A 16,546-nucleotide genomic window follows, 5' to 3' on the forward strand; every position below is an offset into this window, starting at 1 on the left:
GCAGTTCTGTAAAGCGCCAGTGTAATCAGCGCCTGCAGCGCTGCACGCTCGCTAGCAGCGCTGCAAGCTATTCCCCTCAGCGAGGTGGAGTACATACAGCTGTTAATCTCCAAGTGTAGCCAAGGCCTAAGAACCAGTGGTGCCCCAAATTTTCAGCTGCCCTAGGCAGCCGCGTAGGCTGTGTATGCCTAAGGACGGCCCTGGGGTCATGGTGCAATGGAGTGTGAGAACTCCTCATCTATTCTATCCTATTGTCAGCAAATTGCTTGTTTCTTCAGAGTATCTTCCAGAGCTTCTAATGGAATCATTAACCATAAATGTAGTTTTAAAGATTTCATTTGGTGCACTAAAAAGATCTAAGCAGTGTTCCTTAAACTTCTAAATTTTACCAACTAATGCAAATAATGAATGATTTAAAAAGAATGTGAATTAATTTTTATTTTTTAATCTGGTGTAAAATGTTTTAGGCACTCTAATACTACAGTGATGGGTATGATATAAGAACTTAGACAAATAGAAGGGGACTTAAATATGAAAAAGTAACTCCATCTCCTCCCCCCCCCCAAAAATCAGTCAACCAAAAAGAGGGGAGGGGAGAAAAAGGAAAAAAAAAGAAAGAAAAAAACCAGTGTGGTTTTTGCCATAAAATTGAATTACATTCTGTGGCTTATGGTAATTATTAGTGGTATAAAACGCTTTTCTTTCTTTCCAGCAGCATAGAAGAATGTACATTTCTAACTGCAATCAGTCTGTTTTAACCTTTAATCAATTTGCTGTGCAGAATGATATCCAAACTGTTCCTTGTTGATTCAAATATTGGTGGGGCCTTCAAGGGTGAGAGATTTTTCACTTACTTTCTTGTATTTTTACAAACCACGTGTTTTCCCCTTGCACCCATAAAATAAATGCATATTTTTTTTGCCATAGAGGTCTTTATTTTAAACATAACTTGCTTTGTTTGCTTTTATGGTATTTTCCTACTGTTTTTGGCTGGAGTGGCCCTATAGGTTGGAAGAAAGCAGTGGGGCCGTATTGGAACTTTGTTCTTCAGTATGGTTTTAGGGGAGACTGACTAGGTTAGGCAGAGGTGAAAGTAAGTCGGTATGGTCCGGTATGGCATACCTGCTAGAGCCAGTACGCCGTACCGGACTGGACTGGCTTCCGCGGCGGCGCTTTAAAGGGCCCAAGGCTCTCCGCAGTGGCAGGAGCCCCGAGTCCTTTAAATCTCTGTCCGAGCCTGGCTGCTGGAGCTCTGGGGGGGATTTAAAGGGCCCTGGGCGCTTTAATTCACTCCTGAGCCCCAGGGCTCCCAGCCGACTCTGCAGCTGGTAGCTCCTGGGGCTCCCAGCCAGAGCCCCAAGGCCTTTAAATCTTGAAAGGCCACGCCTCTTCCAGTTGAGGCCACGCCCCCGCTCAGGACTCCGGCGTACTGGTAAGTCCTTTAAGTTACTTTCACCCCTGAGGTTAGGGGATGGGTAGTGGTAATCATTTGGCAGGCAACCCAGATGAAGGGACAATGGGGAGTTGAAAGAGTGTGGGTGAAGGGGCCAGGCACAATGAGAGTTGATGGAGAGCAAAAAGGAGCAGCTGATGTCAGTCTGCTCTAGCCTCATAGGGGTGGAGTACTCCTTAAATGATCTGGCTCTTTATTCACATTGTAATAGGGGCTAGAACTTAAATCAGACTACTCCTGATATACGATGCTACTCACTGTAAGTCAAGGAATCAGAATCTCGCCCTTTCACAAATGCATGTTATTGCACATGTAAATTAGGGTTGCCCCATCCCTGCTCTGCCTCTTCCTCCAAAGGTCCCACCCCTGCTCCGCCTCTTCCCCCAAAGGCCCCACCCCTGCTCTTGCCTCTTCCCCCAAGGCCCCGCCTCTGTTGCTCGTTCCTTTCCCCCTCCTTCTCCCTATAGGGTTGCCACCTCTGAGGTACATTTTCCCACACATCCTAGGGGTAATAAGCACAATTGCCCACACATGGGATTTTCATTTATAGACACTCATTTGAAATTCTCCATTTACACACACACACACCCACACACACACACACACACACACACACACACACAGGTTTGCTTCATTAGCACACCCATTCTGGGAAGCAGGGGAAGGGAGCTCCCTCTTTTGCACATACAGCTAGGATAAAAGGGAGGATTCCCCCTACATTTACACAAATGCCCAGATTGGGGATGAGTCCCTTTATTTGCACTAGTACCTGAGAGAAGAAGGTCCCACCTACTAGTGCACACACAGTGGGAGTTTTAAAGGAAGAGAAACAGATGCTCCCCCTTCTGCAGCACACTCACCTGAGAGAGAAGAGGGGAGCACCCCCCAATTTGTTGCACACCTATCTGGTTCCTGTGCCGCATCAAACGCCAGACTGAGAAACTTTCAGAATTTTCCCCAGTTTAGCAGTCGGGAGTGGGCAGGGCAGGGAAAGCTGCAGGCTGTGATTGGCTGGGTGCCGGGATGTGATTGGCTGGGCTCTGTCCCCATCTTCAAGAGGGTGGTGAGCATTTGCTGGGTAAGCATCTCTTAGTGGTTAAATTCAAATCAGCAGCGAGCGGTTTCCACAGATCAAAAAAACGGACATCAGGGCTTTTCAAATGGCACCCAGACACATAAGCCGAAACCCAGACTGTGGAAATCCTAATATAAATAGGTGTAGTTTCATGTCAGCATGTGTCTGAGAAATTGTCAAGAACACTTGGGGTAGGTGGGTTTTGGTGGCTATAGAGCTCTGTCACAGGGCTGATACACCACGTCACCCTTTGGAGGTAGGGGAGAGGTATGTTACAGCCCTGTGGCTGAGTCTGTAGGGCTGCACCCGGTCTTGAGGCTGCGTGGCCCTGGGGCCTTAGTCAGTAGCCTGGCTCTTGCTATCAGGGCACTGTGGTCTAGCGACCAGAGTCAGTAACCCGGCCCTTGCTACCAGCGCAGTACAACCTAGCGGCCAGAGTCAGTAGCCCAATGCTTGCAGTCAGGATGGTGCAGCCTAGCGGCCAGAGTCAGCAATACGGCCCTTGCTATCAGGGTGGTGTGGCCGAGCGGCCCGAGGCAATAGTGCTGGTGAGCTAGGCCAACACCATGGAGTGAGTGGTGGCCAGGATAGGGGGACTGGGGCCTGCCCTCTCCACTGGGTCCCAAACCAGGGCCCTGTCGGCGGCGGGGTTGCTCGCCACCTGCTCGGCAGGGAGCCTACTGAAATATGCCGAGCCTGTCTATGGTTCTACAACCGCTTCCCCAAAAAGTTTCCCTGAGTCGCTTCCTACCCAGTTCTCTGTAGTTTGCCGTCTCTGGGTCTTCACTGTCTCACCCCTTTCTGTGGCATCCTGAGCCTGTGTGTCAGGGCCCCTCTCTGGCTGGCTGGCCTCTGTGTCCTGGACTGCAGGTGATCCTCCCTCAGGAGTCACCTCCTTCCTTGCTGGCAGTCAGCCCACACTGAGCTGCTGCCTATTATATCCTGTCTCCAGCTGGAGCATGCCCAGCAGAGCCGAGGGGGTGTGGGCTCCTCGGTCCAGAGAGAAGGGTTGTGATACACACCGTCACAAGGTCCCATTAATGTTCATCCTTGACTAAAGGACAGTTAAATGTAGAACAGATAAGTGGAATATCACTATTTACAGCATATAGTCAGTCTGGAATTCACTGCCCCAGGAAGCCAACGAGACAAATTGTACTGTGGTTGAATTTTAAAAAGGGGTGGATAAATTTATGAACAGTAATGACACTTGTTTCTGTTCAAGATCAGACAACAAAGTCAGTAGTTAAAACTTGTGTTTTCGGGAGTAAATTGATTGCCTGTGTGTGTATTGGGAAGGAATTTGTTGCTTCTGTGTTCTACATTGTACAACTGGATAACTTTAAAACACTGTTATGCAGCAAATTAAAATATTGGGCAAATTTCTAGTATTTTTTCCAACATAAAGCGCATGACACATTTCATAGTACTATTTTACAGAAAGCTGGGGGCTACTTTTATGGAACTAGAAAAAAGATGAAGAATCTCTAGTTACATGCGAATGTCTTGACTACTTTCACTTGGGCTAATTACACTTTTTAAACCATAATTAGATGTTCAGTTTTGCACTTTATTTCCAGCATTGTATGGACTGAATGAAGCTGCCTATATTCTGAATACATGAAATGTCAACTTTCTTCCCCTGCTCCCCCCCAGTTTTTAGACCAATGCAGCCTGTTTCTATTGAACATTTCTATTGAAGTCCATTAATTTCTGGGGAATACTCTGTATAGTTGAATGAGACATCAGGTAGAGTCAATGACATTAAATATAAAGAGGAATGCTACATTTGAGCCTGTGTAGAATTTACTTAAAAATATAGCATGTGTGCATGCATGGTGGGGATTGGACAGGGAGAGAAGAGTAACTGTATATAGTAACTGGGTAGAGAAATATGAACAAATAGTAATTGGATTAGACTGAAAAATCTCCCGATGGCGACTCTCGGCCGGACAGGTGGCTGAATACGTTTCAGGTACTTGATATTTTGGTAGCCAGCCTAATCCTTTAGAGAGTCCATTTAAAAACAGCCAGTCTGCTTTGGAGGAAAGTTCCCTTTGGCATGCTTCTGAGTAAATGAGAGCTGGGAAGAAAGTGCCTGGTTGTCCTGGAGACACTGTTTGCTTCCGTAAGGGAAATGATCTAAATATGAGTGATCTTCTTCACGATGCTTCACCAACATTTCTCCATACCTCTATTCTTCCAGGTTATAAACTGTTCTGGCCTAACCCAATTGTTTGTTTTCCTCTCCTGGAACCCTTCCCTTCTCCCTCCCATCTCCCCCCTAACCTTAATTTTAATCTACAATTATGCTAGTGCAAACTATTTTGAAGATCTTTTAAATATAGTCTGACATTTGGGATATCCATTAAGACCTCCATGACTTGCTTTCTATTCCTGGTAAGAACCTGCAATATAGGTTATCGTTCATAATTTATGCACCATGAGGGGATTAAATGAATGCTGCTCTGTTGCGAGTGTCTCACTTTTTCCCTGAGGCAACATTTAATTTACTAACCTGCAAAACTAGTAGACTAGATAGAAGGATCTATTAAACTAGAGTCTTCAGGGAGGGAAGAATCCTTGAGGAAAAATTTGTATGTTGACCGTTGCAGCTACCGCAACATAAAATATTGGTTTATGGGCTTGTTGCTGTGCAGGTCTGGAAGAGAAATCAGTGACTTGAATATAAATGTATATTTTGGAAGAAGAGGTACTGTCTTTTTTTTTTTTTTTTTTGTAAACTGTTAAATAAAATCAGACGTTCTGTTACTTGTGGAATTCTGTGTGGATGGAAGAAAAATATGAATTGTTTTAAAATGTTTAATCGGTATACATGTGCTTTTCTATCATGTCTAGTATGTATTGGAAATAATCCTGTTGTCAGATTTTTCCCTTAAATCGAGCAGATGTCAGTTTGTACATGTAAACATAAGAGAGGATTAAACTGAAAGCATATTAAGGGCATGTGTACACTACAAACTTCTGATGACATAGCTTGCGTCGGCATGCATCCTTGGGTCCTTGCGTTGGCACTGCATGTACTCCCCAGGAGTGCTTGTTTTGATGCACAGTGCACTACACAATGGGTAAGTATCCCAGTGTGCATCTCATCACCATCCAGTACGTGAAGTTCTGACAATGCAAGGTGGGGCAGAAGCAAATCACGCAGGATGACTGGGATTAGGGAGTCAAGTTCCCATCATGCAGTTTTTTCCACCCCATTATGCTATCTCTAGCCCATAATTTTTTAGCCTATTTTGAAAATCCTGTGAATCTGTGTGGGACTTGTTGCTGTCTGCCATCTCTGACAGACACATGGAGCCTGTACTACTCTCATGGACATTGCAAACACCGGATGCACAATCCTTCAGTATTTGCAGAGCCACAAGAATCACCACAGAGAACATGACAATTTCCCAGCTGGCAGATTGCTGTAGGACATCCCAAGAACCAATTCAAGGTTATTGGTGGAGTTCACAGAGCAGTTGCAGATGGTGGAGTGCTGCTTTTGGGCCTGCAGAATGATCCCTGACTGATGGGATCGCATAAGGCAGGCTTGAGATGATGCGTGGTGGCTACAGAACTTTTGGACGTACAAGGCGTGGATCTGCGTTCTGAGCTTGGGCCAGCCTTCCAGCACAGGGACACCAAAATGAGAGTTGTCTTGACAGTGGAGAAGCGAGTGGTGATTGCAGTGAAAACTTGCAACGTTGGATTCCGACTGGTCAGTGTGACGTCATTTTGGAGTTGGAAAAGCCACTGTGGGGGCCATTGTCATGCAAGTATGTATGGCTGCTAATTTAGGGTTACCATATTTCAGCAAGCAAAAAAGAGGATGGGCGGAGCCCCGCCCCTGTCCTGCCCTGGCCCCGCCCCTGCCCCACCCACTTCCCGCCCCCCTCAGAACTCCCAACCCTCCCCCCTGCTCCTTGTCCCCTGACTGCCCCCTCCTGGGACCCCTGCCCCTAACTGCCCCCCCAAGACTTCACCCCCTACCTAAGCCTCCCTGCCTCTTGTCCCCTGACTGCCCCCTCCTGAGACCCTCCCCCCATCCTAACTGGCCACCTAGGACCCTACCCCCTACCTGTGCCCTGACCCTACCCCCTACCTGTACCCTTATCCACACCCCCACCCCCAGACAGACCCCTGGGACTCCCACGCCCCATCCAACCACTCCCCACCCCCTGACAGCCCCCCCCCAGAACTCCCGACCCATCTAAACCCCTCTGCTCCCTGTCCCATTGACTGCTCCGATCCCTCTCCCCACTCCTGCCCCCTGACAGCCCCCCCCCCAGAACTCCCGACCCCCCCCGCTCCTTGTCCCCTGACTGCCCCCTCCTGGGACCCCTGCTCCTAACTGCCCTCCAGAACCCCACCCCCTATTTATGTACAGGCGTGACTACCTGCCCTTTCCTGGTTATTATACGCGGCCAGTCCGCATCCACATCCAGTAGTTAAAAAAAAAAAATAAACTAATAATTTAAATTGGAATTTCATCCATTAATAAGTATTTATTATATAGTTAAAACCATTCTATTGAAGGACAGATATTAAATAACACTAAATATGTTAATGTTCAAAACAATATTAAAAATTTGAAAATTTAGAGCATGGAAACCAAAATAGCTAAAATTTAGTTTTGGCAAGATACACGGAATGGAAACTCCGGGATCTTTACCTGTCACTGAATATAGCCATCATACCAATAGTGGAATATAAAACAAGTCTACATATACTCTCCTTAAAATTTTTACTTCTGTCCATTCCCAATAATTGTAACAAATCATTATTACCTTCACTCCACTTGCCACGCGCCCCAAGCACAAAACCAAAGAAGTGAATATTTTTACCTCCCGTTAAGTTTTTAATTTCTTCCTCTAACTCAAGATAATAAGCCACCTTCTCACTGTGGGCTTGTTCCAAACTTCCGGCATTATCCTCCCATCGCACTGTAACATCAACCACCACTGCTGTATCTCCTTTTATAAATATAATATATCCGGCTTTCTTAACTCACGCTTACTATTTCTCAAATGGGGCTCTATCATTGCCTTCCACCCTAATTTACCAATCTTATCTACAACTGCAGACACTACTGTATTATGCCTTTTTATCCTAGCATTCTTAGTCTTATAACATTGTCCTGAGATATGGGGAACAGTCTCCCGCACTTTACCGCACCATCTACAAAGAGCATTAACACCTCCTCTTCCTCTTGCTAATGTCTCCCTAGTAGGATAAATATTTGCCCTAAGCTGCAATGCTGCGATATACGCTGACGATTTAACTTTACTAGAGTTTCTAAAAATCGAATTACTAATTAAATCATTTTTAAAATATTTTATCCCTATTCCCTGACATCTCAGTTCCGACCATCTTAAAAATTCCTCTTCCCTCCATTTCTTGGGATGAGATGTTACTGCACTAAATGACAATATTTTATCCACAAGATTTTCTCCTGCATATAGATAAGATAGGGTCCATCCAATCATCTCTCGAGACAATATGTCTCCTCCATTTACGAATTAACATATTTGGGATTTGCATACTAAACTTAGTGAGAGCTAAACCACCATCCCTACCTCTAGAATAAAATATCCCATCTGTGGTACACTGAGGTAAATGTAAAATCTCTTTAACTATTTTTCTAACTAACACATCAAGATTAAAGGATTAAAAGGGGGTTCTATTAAAAGAAGATTATAAAATAGCTTCGGTAAGATGTATGTCTGTAAAATTAATATTTTTTGGGACGGTTTTAATGGGGCCTTAATTAAATTCTCACTCCAATCTTTCAATTTTTCTTTAAGTACCGGTCCCCCTACACCTATCCAGGGATCTATTCTAGCCCCTAAATATTTTTCAAAATCCCCTGGTTGAACATATTCAATCTCCTCTGACCCTATCTGCCAATTATCCTTAGGATTAACTACATAGGTTTTATGTTTAGTTAAAATATGAAAGCCTTTCGTTTTCTTCACATTAACAGAGAGATTAGTATTTTTACAAAACTCCTCTAAGATACCCAAATTTTTGATCATTCCTTTATATGAGCTACTTAAAATTGCCACATCATCGGCAAAAGCCAATGACGTGACACTATTACCCTTAACATAAAAACCACTTCCTTCTACTTCTAATCTAGTTAAAAGGGGATCCATAGCAATATTAAACAAAATTGGGGACAACGGGTCACCCTGCTTGACCCCCCTCCTAATTAAAATAGACTCAGTAGCTTCATCCCCCACCCATACCCTAGTTGTGCAATTATCATAAAGGTCCCTAATAATATCTATAAAATGTTCATCTATACCAAATCTTCTCAACCCGGCTATTATATGTCCGTGTCCCACAGAATCAAATGCTTTAGCCAGATCTATGAACACTATTGCAATTTCATTCCCATTATGTTTAGCCCCTTTAATCAAATTATCTAATATAGCAATATTTTCCTCACACCCAGGGGTGGATATAAACCCTTGTTTATGTCTATGTCTACTACATATCTTAACTGTTTCCACTAGTCTTTTTGCTAATATTTTGGTATAGATTCTAATCCAAACTGACCCAATTGTCAATGGTCTCCAAGATGTTCTTCATTTCCTCCTCATCTTGTGTCTTTGGTATTAAAATTGTTCTATTTTTCTTAAATTCATCTGGTACCTGTCTATTTAGAAACCATATATTAAAATTTTTTGTAAGTATTAAGGAGTCTAAATTAAAAATATCCCACAAATTGCTCACTTTTACTTTATCTGGGCCAGGAGCACTATCTTTTCTTATTTCTCTTAAAGCTATTCTAATCTCATCCACAGAGATCGGACTCATTAATATATCATTATCCGCATTCTCTGTGGATGATGGCCACCCTATCATATTACCATGTCCAATTGTTCCCAAAATATTTACATAGTATTCCTCAATTTCTTTCATAGGGATAGCACACTTAGCCTTATCTGGCTCTCCCATTATAATGCGAGTCAATCTTCTTCTATCCTTATCAAATAATTGTTGATAGAATTTATACTTAGCTTTCTTTGTAGCATATCTCCTAATTGCATTAAATTGCTTCCTTCTCCCCTCCTTTCTCATCTTCCCTTTTCCTTTATTCCTCAACTCTATTTGACTTTCATTTCTAGGGTCCTTTCCCTCTACTAATGAATAACATAATTTTTCCAACATTGCCCATCCGAGAGCTTTTGTTAAATCCTCCTTTAATAATCCTTCAATTTCCCCTAAACTATTTATTATTTCTCTTCCCTCCCTACTTTGTTTTCCCCGTTTACATATTTTCTCCACTAAATCCACTTCTGGATGTCCTTTTAGTGGGAAAATCCTCTCTCTTGGGGGCGGAATTTCTAATATATTTACTCTAATGTCCTCTACCTCAGTCACTTCCTCCCTATCTCCTGTTACCACTAACTTCTTCTTTGCTAATTCTCGTCTTTTATCTGATATTTGTTTATTCGTTTTGGTCCTCATCTCGCTCTCAATACATTTATTTATATTCCTTTTCCCAATATATTTCCTTTCCAACTGTATAAGCTGCGCAACCTCATCTTTGGTCCATATACGAGATCTAGTCGATCCCTCTTTGATCTTACTTTTAGCAGCCATATCTTCTTTTCTTTGCTCATTCCTCACAGCAGGGTGTCTATGTCTACAGTGTTGGCTCAATCCAGATCTAGTATGAAAACCAAGCCCACAGACCGAGCACGTATGGCTCTTCATTGGGGTATCCGCCTTCTTGGGTATGCCCTTGGGGTAGTGGCAAGCTATATTATGATATTGAGAAGATTTTCCACATTTACTACATACAACTCGTATGGCTTTACTTTTATGAACCACATTAATGTGTTTGGCCCATTTACCAAATGTTGGTAATATCTGGGGACATATTGGACAATTAAAACTATCAACGGGATACTCTAAATAAAAAACCCCATCCTTCCACGAACTACTTTCTAATATATTTATATTACTACCAGTACTGTTAAGATCCTTATTACGATCCCTATTAAAATCAGTACTTGGTCTAAAACTATTTAATAAACTAGACCCATTAACTAAATGAGCATTAAGATATCCCGATTCCCTAACATATGGATCATCAAATGTACTTAAATACTTAAAATCTGGATTAAAACTGTCCATAGTTAAATCATTAAAAGTGTCCCTTGTAAAAACCATCGGTAAGATAGATAAAATCTCCTCACCATGATCATCACAAACATTCTCCTCTACCTCCTCTCCATGCTCCACTGGGAGGACTTGATTCTCACTCTCATGCTCATGAGACTTCATTATAGTCCACACCATTTTATCCATTGGTCCAGCGACCCTGATCACACCCCTAATATATTTAACACTGTCAGCCGGGGCATCAAAGCTAACAGTGGGGGCGTTATTAACCCGGTCCAGCGCCAATCCGGTATAAAAATATAAATTACTTTTTTCCATAGCTAAAAGATTTACCCTTTCCCGGGGGAAACTAACCCGTACCTGGGGGAAACTTACCCTTTCCAGGGGGAAACTAACCCGTACCTGGGGGAGGCTACCCTTACCAGGGGGGCATCCATGTGACACCATATGGGGCTGCCCAACCCCGTCCCACACCCCACTGAATGTGGGATGTGGGTTCGCCCTCCGCAATCCGCCTGGCTATCCAAGCCAGTTACCGACTCTCACCACGAGGAGGTAGCGGTTGGACTTGCAATCCAGAGGCTTTCCTCAAAGAGGGGTCCCAAACAGCATAATGTCGAGCTCTAACGGGTGTGTGAGAAAAGGCTCAGATCTTGGTAGGGGTTGCCCCTATTGACCGGGCTCACGCCCACCCCCACCTCACCGATAACCCATTCTCTCACTACCCTCAGGCAATGTTTCCGTCCAAGCCCGACAGCTGAGAGGGTCCAGAGACGCATGGAGAGCCATTAAGAGAGCCATTAAGTCTCCCTGCCTCTTGTCCCCTAACTGCCCCCTCCTAAGACCCCCCCCAAACTGCCCCCCAGGACCCTACCCCCTATCTGTACCCTGACTGCCCAAAACCTTATCCACACACCTCCCAGAAAGCCCCCCCCCGATCTCCCGACCCCCCCATCCCGTCTCTTGACTGCCCCCTACAGAACCTCCCTGCCCCTTCTCCAACCCCCTGGCTCCCTTGTCGTTGGCCTTCGGTTCGCCTAAGGGCTCTCTGGGAGCTTGCTCAGGAACTGTCTGAGCCGTTCTCCGGTATGCTGGGCAGCAGCGGGGGAGGAGCTCCAGACTGCCGGAGGCGAATGCAGGGAGGGAGGGAGTGAGCTATGCTGCGGGGGGAGGAGGGACTCTCTCTCGCTGTCGGAGCCACATGTAAGTGGCACCATCCGGCTGCCCTGTTAGCCGCGCGTGCTCTGCATGGGGTTGGGGGGGGAGGGGGAAGTCCGGACATTAACAAATTCCCCCCGGACGCTATTTTTAGTTCAAAAATCTGGACATGTCCGGGGGAATCCGGACGAATGGTAACCCTATGCTAATTGTTTCCTGCTTTGCAGGACTGTGACTCTCAGCAATGTGCAGGACATAATGGATAGATTTGCAGCAATAGGATTTGCTCCACCGCTCCATTGGGATGAATGGCACGTGTATCTCTATTTTGCTATGTTTATGCAAGCGCTGGTGGATCATTGGGAATGCTTCACTGACATCCGTGTTGGCCGGTCAGCGAAGGTGCATTACGTTCGCATCTATAAGAACACAGGACTGTTCAGAAAGCTACAAGAAGAGACTGACTTTGCAGACCAGTGGATTACCATTGGTGATGTTGCAATGCCAATAGTGATGCTGTGGGGCTCAGCCTAGCCCTTACTGCCCTGCCTCATGAAGCTGTACACTGGCCACCTCGACAGCAGCAAAGAAAGATTCAGCTACCAGATGAGCAGTTGCAGAATGACAATTGAATGTGCTTTTGGTGGATTGAAGTGGCGCTGGTGTTGTTCACTCAAAGATTGTATTTCAGTAAGAAAAATATCCCAACAGTTATAGCTGACTGCTGTGTCCTGCATAATATCTGTGAAGCAAAGGGTGGGAAACGTTGCTGCTGGGGTGGAGCGCGGAGATGGAGCGGCTGTCTGCTGAGTTGAGCAGTCAGGCCCAAGAGCTATCAGAAAAGCTCAACATGGAGCTACACGGCTCAGAGAGGCTTTGAAAGAACACTTCAGCAGTGAGCCACATAATGCATTGTGGTTTCCTATGCTCATCTTGGGACAGCAGTTTGGGAGTCTGTTAGGAATGTATGGTGCTTGGTGTACATTTATGAATATAACACTGAGAATGCACCTATTAATTTTGTGGTGTACTGTGCATTTATGATTATTACAGTGTTTGTCACTGACCCTAAGAGTTGTGTCAGTGCACAATAACAAGAAAGTGGGTGCTTTCAGTATCGCCAGGCATTCTGCAGCATGTGTTGGGAGTTAACTTTCCAAATAATACAGTTTTACTGAGTATCAAAAACACTTATTAAAAAACTTCTGTACAAGTTAAAAGCAAATAAATTAAAGCCTTAATTAAGCCATGTTCCAAAAATTTAAGAAGGGGAAGGAACATTCATGTCCATTTTAGCTACACATATATTAGCCATGGCTCTCACAGGTCAGTGTGTGTGAACCTGGGGGTGTCCTTACTGTGCCCTGGTGCAGAGTGATGGGGTAGGAATGCAGCCCCTGATGCCATATGGAATGATGAGGTGGATGTAGGGAAGTGCTGCAGTGGTGTTTTCCATGGACTGCAAATAGAGGGTGAGTCCATGTTTCTTCTATCTTTAGGTCCCCAAGAGTCTGCAGCATCTGTGTTTGCTGCTGGAGAACCCCCTTATGTCTTGGTGCATCTTCCTGCTGGGACCCCATGGCCTTTCTCCTGTCTGCTCTTTTCTTCTCCATACAATCTGCAGTATTCATCCTCCAGGCCCTCTTTTCACAATTTGATGCAGCACTGGCTTTCAGGATCTCACTGATCATGTCATCCCGAGTCCTTTTCTTTCTCCTCCTTAACTGATTCTGTTGTTCTGCGGGGGAACCATCAAGGCTGCAATGGCTTGGGGTGGGGCTGGGAATGAGGGGTTTGGAGGGCAGGAGGGGTCACCAGGGCAGGGGGTTGGGGTGTGGGGAGAGACTCGGGTACAGGCTCTGGGCGGCACTTACCTCAAGCAGCTCCCGGAAGCAGCGGCATGTCCTTTCTCCGCCTCCTATGTGAGTTGCAGCCCGGCGGCTCTGCACACTGCCCCATCAGCAGGCACTGCCTCTGCAGCTCCAATTGGCTGTGGTTCCTTGCCAATGGGAGCTGCAGGGCTGCACTTGGGACGGGGGCAGCGTGCAGAGCAGAGATCCCTGGCTGCCCCTAGCAGCATAGGAGCCAGAGGGGTCTGTGCTGCTGCTTCCGGGAGCTGCGTGGAGCGGCCCCCGACCCTGGTCCTCGGCTAGAGCACCAGAGCGGGTCAAACTCCAGACCCCACTCCTCAAAGCCAAATTAAAATGGCTGGTGGGCTGCATCTAGCCCATGGGCCGTAGTTTGCCCACCCCTGTGCTAGCCTGTTTACTGCAATGGTGCCTGCCAAAGTCATTGTGGAATGGTGTGGGAAAGTGTCCTACCACGGAGGAAGAAATAAGGCTGCCATCCCTAGAAACCTTTGGGAGAGCACTGCAGAGTATCTCTATGAAAATTTTATTGAGTTCTCTCAGAAGGATCCAAGGGACATCCCTGTGTACATAAACAAACTGCTCCCAATGGAGCCCCCGCCCCACCTAACTCTACAAGGGAAATGAAAAGCACATAACTCATATGCAGATGCCTGCCGCAGTTCCTTGGCTTTCATGCGGCACTGCTGCTGGTCCCTGTTTGAACCCCTTCTCCTGCATCCCACACACAATCTGCTCATAGATGTGTGTTTCTACGGTTGGTCCGTGGCTGTGCTCACATAACCTGCTCTCTCCTCAAGGCCAGGAGATCCAGTATCTCCAGTCTACTACAGGCTAGAGCACATCTGGAGCATGTCACCAGTATGGTCAGCAGGACAATTGCATAATAATGGCAAGCTGCTAGGCATGTTCACCAAGCTGGACAATCAGGAAAAGAATTTCAAAAATTAATGGGGCTTTATAGGGGGTGGGCGGCTTCTGGTGTCTGTGATCCCTGAGCAGCAGAATTCTTGTGAGCAGAGGGGTCAGTATCGGGCATTGTGGGACAGCTGCTGGAGGACTGTTAGGGTCATCCTAGATAAAGGACCTAACCTTGTAGTGTAGACCAGGCCACAGTAAATATGCAAACCTGCAAGTAAAACATGTCAGAATCTTTGCTTTTATTTATTTCCACCTGCAGTCACAGCAGGCCATCAAATGGTGGATTCTGGAATGGAGATTCAGTTAATTTAGAGCAGTGGTTCCCAAAGTGGTGTCCCTGGACTCTTGGTGATCTGCCATGGGTTATGCAGTCATCTGTCCCTTGAATGAGGGCCAGAATGCGCTGGAATGGTTTTCTGGCACTTTGCTGTATGGAGGACAAAATTGCATCCTCCACACAATGTGACCTCTTGTGCATTTTGCATGTGAGGTAATGCTAGCGGGGACATTCTGGTAGAACAGAAATTAAAGCAGTCTGGGACAACACTTGGTAAGATGCCAAAGGGGTCCTTGGGAGGCGTGGGGGAGGGAGGGGGAGTTTGGGAACCATTGGCTTAGAGTGCTTAGACTTATTGGAAAATAAGATATATCCCTTCCATCCTACAAACTAAGGTTATCATTTAGGATTTTAAAAATATTAACTGAGCGCTCTAACTTTGCCTTTTCCCCACACAAGGTATATAAAGACCTTGAAAATGAAATAAATTTTCTCATCTGATGTTTTCTCTGTGGTGGATTGGTTAAATTCTTTACCTCATGGTATTAGGCTTTTGTCTCGTAAAATATTGGAGTTTATTATAAGACATTCTGTGAACATAGTTCGGCAATTTTTGGACATTTAAAATCTTTGGATATACTCTAACCATGAGACACATCAACACCTCTTTGTGATGAGCTTGCAGTTTAACTTTGAGAACTTTGGGCTGATTGTCCTCTTCAGAGAGGGAGAATGGAGGTTATTCTCCCTCCCTATGGAATGCGTGAAGGATCTCAAAGGACATAGGAGGAGAACAAAAATAGAAAAAGGAGGAGCTTCTGTGAGGCCTTCCACCTGGAATCTAGAGTAGGTCCCTGGCTTAGTGTCTGTACTTACTGGGTAGGTAGCGGAGGGAAGAAAAGGGGAGGTAGTTCCCAGGCCATCCTGATCCCTTGACAACCTGGCTTCCCTAGGAGCTGAATTGGGAGTGTCGCCTGCATCCATCTCCGGCTCCCTCTGAAGGTGTGTGTGTTTTAGGGAGTGCATGGGATTTGCATGCAAGATAATGCTGATAGTCAGTGTTACTTTTTTTATGTAGTCCATTTCTGAGGGATAATGTGAAAGGATTGACTACTCCTGGCTCCAGGCCTGCTGCTTTGCCCCTGGCCTCTGCTTCCTACTCACTTCCTCCTAGATCCACGGAGCTACAAATGTTATTATGTCCTGTTTGAGTTTCATGGAGAAGAACTGTGAAGTTGTTTTCACACATCTCCCCTAAGTTTGGTGAATGGGTAACTGCAATATTGTAGACACTGAGCATTAAAAAAATCATGAATTGGGCCCCCCAAATCATGAGAATGTTTGTTTGTTTTAAAAATAGTTGGGGTTATTTTATTTGCCTTTTAGTTTTTGAGGGGGAAGATCACCACCCCAAGTGTGTGAGAGTACTTCAGGGTCATAATTCAACCTCAAATGCACATGCAGAAAGTTTGGGGCCTCCTTGTTGGCTGCTTGGAGCGGCACACACCTTTCCCTTTCCTTACACCTACAATAAAGAAGCTGCAATTTTATCCTCTCCATCCCACTCCTTTATAAGCACCCTGACTTTTCCTCCCCCACTCAGTCCTCCACTGTGCTGTGTCTGGTCCTCCGAATGTGGAGTGTGGTGA

General features: G+C 45.4%; 1 protein-coding gene across 18 annotated transcripts in view; it reads left to right on the top strand.

Annotated features, from left to right (window-relative positions):
* Nucleotides 1-16,546, top strand: part of LIMCH1 (LIM and calponin homology domains 1) — a 307,341-nt gene that overhangs the window by 118,943 nt on the left and 171,852 nt on the right. The window lies entirely within an intron of this gene.

This window comes from Malaclemys terrapin, chromosome 5, assembly GCF_027887155.1.
Source record: "Malaclemys terrapin pileata isolate rMalTer1 chromosome 5, rMalTer1.hap1, whole genome shotgun sequence".
Lineage (NCBI taxonomy): Eukaryota > Metazoa > Chordata > Testudines > Emydidae > Malaclemys > Malaclemys terrapin.